This window comes from Hippoglossus hippoglossus, chromosome 17 (assembly GCF_009819705.1).
Source record: "Hippoglossus hippoglossus isolate fHipHip1 chromosome 17, fHipHip1.pri, whole genome shotgun sequence".
In the NCBI taxonomy this organism is placed as follows: Eukaryota; Metazoa; Chordata; class Actinopteri; order Pleuronectiformes; family Pleuronectidae; genus Hippoglossus; species Hippoglossus hippoglossus.
The window spans coordinates 21648947-21654946 of record NC_047167.1 but is presented as its reverse complement, the minus strand read 5'-3'; the positions used below and the strand labels follow the sequence as shown (position 1 = coordinate 21654946).

At 44.9% G+C, this 6000-nt stretch overlaps 1 protein-coding gene across 1 annotated transcript in view; it reads left to right on the top strand.

Annotated features, from left to right (window-relative positions):
• The window catches only part of LOC117777883 (contactin-associated protein-like 4), a 62054-nt gene that overhangs the window by 405 nt on the left and 55649 nt on the right, over window positions 1-6000 (top strand). The gene's annotated exons all lie outside the window — the stretch shown is intronic.

The window sequence follows — 6000 nt, the reverse complement described above, 5'->3', positions numbered from 1 at the left end:
GCACAGGCTGAATAAAGGGGGAGTTAAAGTGGTTCTATATGGATTTTGTTGAGTTATTTACGACTATTATAAGAGCAGATGACATTTATCCCCCTGTGGACACACATTAGGTGATTTAAAGCATGTAGTAAAAGGACTTTAGTGTCCCACCCCCCTTTCTTCGCTCCGTTCTGTCGCATTTAATTAGCTGCTTATTGACTTCCAGGGTTAAAAGGTTCATTCCCTCGTGGGGACCTTTGCTCAGGGGTTGATGCTCCGGACACAAATGCCTCTCGACTCCGAACATATCGTTATCACCCACACGCGTTAGAAGCCAGTTCATCCATTTGTGTGCGTAAAACAACGTTATAGGACATCGTGGTTCATTTGGTGCGCAGGGCAGCGTGACGATTTGTGCTCACACACTCCAGAGAGCATGAGTGTGAGGGGGAGAGGTTGCTGGTTCGATTCTCTCACTCTTCTCTAATGAACTGTTGAGCTATGTCGGTGCCTGTGGAAGCTCGTGTCTGCACGACAAAGTGGCAGGAGTGGGCTTCTGCATGTGCCAGTGAACCAGAGTGTGAACAAGGTTTAGCTCAGCAGTGAATGTGCAGGTTTATGTCTGTTCTCCTGCAGGAGGAGGACGAGAGGGAGAAAGAACCAAACAGATAGATGAGGAGGAGGCACGTGAAGGGAGGAGATGATGAATCTCAGAGTGTAACGAGGCACGTCTGTTTGTAATTGAAGCAGATGGCTGTAAAGGTTCTCCATCCATCCATCCTTGCTTTTACTCTCCTCTTCTACGACTCCTTTATTTCCCCACCTGCTCATCCCTTGGTTTTTTATTTAATTTAATCTGGTTGTGTGTTTTATTCCCTATCACCATCCCAGTCTTCTCCCTCCCTATAGGCTTCCTCTGAGCTTTAATCTTCTTCATACTCATCCTTCCTCTTCTTCTCACTGGGAGGGCGTTCGGCTGTTCGACAGAAGAGTAGTGTAGTAAGAAAGATGGTTTCTCCCACACCTGGGAAGGTGAAGGGACAAAGGAGGAGTGTGAATTTAGAAGAGATCTGTTGTCTTTTAAATTTCCTTCCACAGTTTCTCCAAAATATCTGAATCTCTGATTGTTTCTTCCTTGAAAGCTTCTCCTTCTTCCTGCTTTCTGACCCAGATCTGCAGCTGAACTCTCCATTCGTCTTTCTGCTCGCTGCCCTTTTCGTTTTGTGATTTGAAAATGTCAAATAAACAACAATGCTCAGAATTCACAGAGGTTCGATGGTCTTGCAGCCGAAGAGGCGTCTGGCTGAACAACAGGAGAAGTGTGACAGAGAGCGATTGCTTCTCCTGCACTTGTGAAAGGTGAAGGGAGAACGGAGGTGATGCAAGGAGAAGTAAACATTCAGAATAAATCGGACTCCTTCCATCGTTTCTCCCAAAAATCAGTTTCTTCCGTGAAGTCTTCTCTCAATCTCCTTCTCCTCCTTCCTGACTCAGATCTGCAGCTGCTCTCCGTTCCTCCGTCTCCTCAATGCTCTTTTCTCTTTGTGATTTGAAAAAGTCACATGAGCAACACGGTCAGAAATCGCTGAGGTTCGATGGTCTTGCAGCCGAAGAGGCTGAACAACAGTGTGACAGAGAGCGATTGCTTCTCCTGCTCCTGTGAAAGGTGAAGGGAGAAAGGAGGCGATGCAAGGAGGAGCATGCAGTTACAATAAAATTGTTTCCCTTCACGGTTTCGTCAAAATATCAGAATCTCTTTCTCCTCTCAATCTCTCCTTCCTGCTCTCTGACTCAGATCTGCAGCCATCTCTCCATTCGTCTTTCTGCTCTCCTCCTCCTGCTGTTTCCTTGTAGGTTCTAACCTCCTCCTGCCTTCTGCACAGATCTCTGCCCTCCTGCTGTATCTGGATCAGAGAGCTGCTGCGGTGCTGCTCGCCTCTTTCTTCCTGATTCCTCCTCTTTACGTTCCCCCTCTCCCTCTCTCCGTTTCCATATGACCACATCACCTATAATCTCTCTCTCTGCATGTTCTCTGCTCTTTTCCTCCTCTCTGCTTCCTCTGGTTCTGTTTCTCCTGTTGCCTCGTCTCTGCTGCTGCTTCATCTCGTCCCACTAAAACAGTTTTGACAGGGAGAGCAGGAACATGCCTTTGTGTGCGTGTTCAGTTTTGCGAATAAGAAATTCAGACGATACAAGTTTAAATATGCAGCCATATAAACAGCTTTTAAGCTTTCAAATGCAGAATGGATCACAGAGGAAATAGATGAGAAGCTCAGGCTCTGCTGGTGGAACACAAACATTCACCCCTCGCTCTTAATTGGGCTCAATTAGCATGAGTAGCGGTAGTTGTAATGAAAAGAGATCATCACTAAAGAGCCACTGAATCTACACGTGAGGGAAAGAAGTTACAGTTTAATGGACTCACTGAGCGGTGAAGACTTCGGCAGTGACTCCTCTGCTGATTGGTTTGTGAGCTGCCGCTTTTAAAAAGTCTCCAGTTTGACATTTTGTCCAACGCCATTTTGTTTTTTAAAGCAGATGTAACCATATTTGGAGGAGCAGGGGGTGGAGCCTGCATGAGAGCTGCACGCCCACATACACCTGTGACCTGCACCCATTGGTCGGTACTAGCTGTCAATCACACAGTATCGACGCCAAATGCACACGGTGCTTTATCATCTATTTGACGCTAGATGGACCATAATTTACAAAAATGAACATCATGCTGTATTGAAGAAGACTTGAAAACTTTAGCTTGAGACATAAACTCATTAGGAAAATGTTTACTGACGTTATAAATTAATATAAATGAGAAGTCGAGTCATTTTCTCATGAGTCCATCTTTTTATACAGATACTTTACTATGACCGAAACCAATGCAGATACTTTGTTTTTCGCAGTTTCACGCCTGTCAAGGTGTAAAAGCCTCAAAACAGTGTTAGACCATCGTTTGATGTCTGAATTCAGAAAATTCTGAAGTAGAGGTTCTCCTGTACGATCTCATCCCATCGTGGGTGGGCAGAGTGAAAGCTTCATCAGAGGTGTAAGACTGATCAATACTGAATAGTAGGTATACTGTATCATCTTTCTATTGGTCCAGCAGGAGGTAAGATCAGTATATTTCATGTCGTGTTTCCTCTCGTGTTTCCTCTCGTCTTCTGTTTTCTTTCGCTGCCTCGGCTGCTTTGTTCTCCCCGACTCTCTCCCCACTCTGTGTATCTCGCCCGTCCTGACCCAGCAGCACTCATCATGCACGGACCATAAACCACAGCAGCATAATAAATAAAGTCTGGGGAGGTGGAGGGATCTCAGCTGCAGGTTTCAGACTCAGCTTCATGTCTCCGTCCCCCCCCCCCCGGAGAAGGTTCACTGTTCATTATGGAGGTGGAACATAACGACAACAAAGTAGGTTTACATATTCTAACGGCCACAGATGGCGCCGGGGTTCATGTGCTGTGATTGGAGGAAGTCGACGTGTGGAACAGCCACCTGCAGGGCTGCAAAACCAGTGTGTGCTTAATCGCTTTTTGATTTTAACAGCATGATAGAGTCACTGTGTGTTCTGAAGCAGCTTCCTGCTCGGAGGTATATGAATGAAGGCAGGTCGGCTCAGTGTTTGCAGAGACTATAACGGTGTCATCCACCTGATAGACTGTGGCCATTCACTCTTACGGGGATCTGGAGAATACGGAGGTGGAATAGCTGCCAAAAACCACAAAGAAGAACAATAAAGTCCCAGATTGTAAAACTAAGAAGAACTAGAACATCACTCAGTAGAGAAACTACCTCCACCAAGCCCAACAGTCCCCTCACGAAACCACATTTTAATCCTCTACATCTTTTACACACTGTTGTGACCCCTCGCAGGCTCGTCACAAACATAATTGAGTTAAAATGTAAAAAAGGAAAAGGATAATAAAAACACAATAAAAGTAAAATGGCCCTCAGTAGAGCTCACACCCCCAACAAGGCCCAACAGTCGCCTCAAACTCAACCGAGCTGCAACAAGTCGTACAAACTCACAGATATCAGTTCCCCCGAAATATGCTTAATTGCTTTAATCAATTCCTGGGAAATTGATGAAAACCAGGATCTGCACAGAGTTGGACACACAAACAGAACAGATCAAGATCCGTGAATTACTTCCTGTGGAAATTGGTGAAAATCGAAAGACAAAAAAACCTCTTACAACCCTGAAGAAAGTGATAAAAGAATTCATGGATCCATCTCAAACTTTATGAAGTTCTCCCTCCTCCCACCAAGTTTCGCTGAAATCTGTAACCAACCAACAAACAGACCAGCCGACGGGTGAAAACATAAAGTGGAGCTTAAATGTCGTGATAATCCTTTTAGGGTTTGTCACCGTAACACCTCTCACATTGCATATAGTTATTTACATAGTTATTAGCATATAGTTATTTACTCAGTACAACTTTAAAGGTAACTTGGCATCTCCCTTGAATTTTGAGTTTGAGCTCATTATCATATTTTGAAAGGTAAGCGACCGAAACGAGAGCAGAAAACTTGCTTTTTCAAAAGATCACCACCTTTTGTAACGATGTTGCACTTACACTCAAAAATCACACGGTGGGAAATCTATCATAAACAGCAAGAGGGACCAATTTCTTCCAGCCGGAGCAGCGGAGGAAAAGGAGCAGAATTGAATGTTGCCTCGGGGAAAGCTGCGCTCTGAATAAAGCATGTGTCTGTCATCGCAGATACGAGGCACAAACACACGTCAGCCAGCCTCCAACTTGTTTGTATGCCCGTGCACTCGGCTTTGATCGAACACAGCAAATTATCGCTGGATGTATGGCGGCTGTGCAGAAGGAATCCAGTGCTAAATATGGCAGTAAATTGCTGCGACTTTTTGAACATCACAGGCCGACGAGATGTGAGAGTTTGGGAGAGTGTCTCTCGGTGGATTGTTCCTTTCAGGTGGGTTTTTCTTTTTTCTTCCTGTGAAATGAGGCTGTAACCTCTGTGAGTCTGCAGGTTGTTTCCCGGCGGCTTAACAGGGGGAAAAACTTCAGAAAGTTTGACTGTGAATTCAGCACGAAGGCAGCAGAGAGAAAGAAGAGGGAATAGGAACGAGCAGAATCCCACACATACGCTGTCTCATTCTGTTATAAGCTCGTAGAAGTCCTTCTCGCAGACACACAGCTGAACCTGAGCAACCTGCGGAACATGAATCCACACTTTTGTTCCAGGTTGTGGAATAACTCTGTCCTGTGAGTGTGGAGGCAGCTGGAGACAGAAGCATGTGGCTAATGAGAGTTAAAGCTGCCAGATTGAAAATGAGCACCTCTAATGAAGCTGCTTTGTTTGTCCTGGACCAGTACGACAGTGTTAGTGGGAGACTTTGTTATCGTGCTGATATTTAGTTGGTGTAACACAGGGAGAACTTCTACCCTCACGACTCACAGGTTGTGTAGGGGGCGCTAGTGAGGAGGTGGTAATCATCTGCTAATCATCACCAAGCTCAGCCTCACAGGGCTGCATGGTCGGTGTGTACGTGTGATTAATGCGTGTACGTTGCTCTGCTCAGTAGATTTAAATAAAGTTGGTCCTGGGTGGTTTCAAGCAAACATGAGGTCAAAGGTTATGCAGGCATGTTAGTATGAAGATGTAGCCGCCTGCAGTGAAGAGAGACTCATCTGACCTGCTGCTAAACACCTCACACTGTGGGTTTATTCCCAGTCCACATGTTTATTTAAAGGTAGCGGTGGTCACACAGCAGCAGCAGCAGCAGCAGCTCACTTACAATTTACATTACAGCTCCTCAGTGTGTATTTACACAGGAAGATGAGAGGAAGAGGAAAACGGGGGAATTCTTGTCTGGTTGCGTTTGAAAAAGAATCTATTAAAGCAAATTAAACTTTGCTTCTAGAGAAATAACTTGCGATTAATTTTGTGAACATAAAAGTCTAATAAAATGAAAGCAAATGGTGAGTCCACTAGAAATATCAGTGTTTGAATGTAGATTTGAATAAACAGTTTAATTACGACTTTTTAACGTTT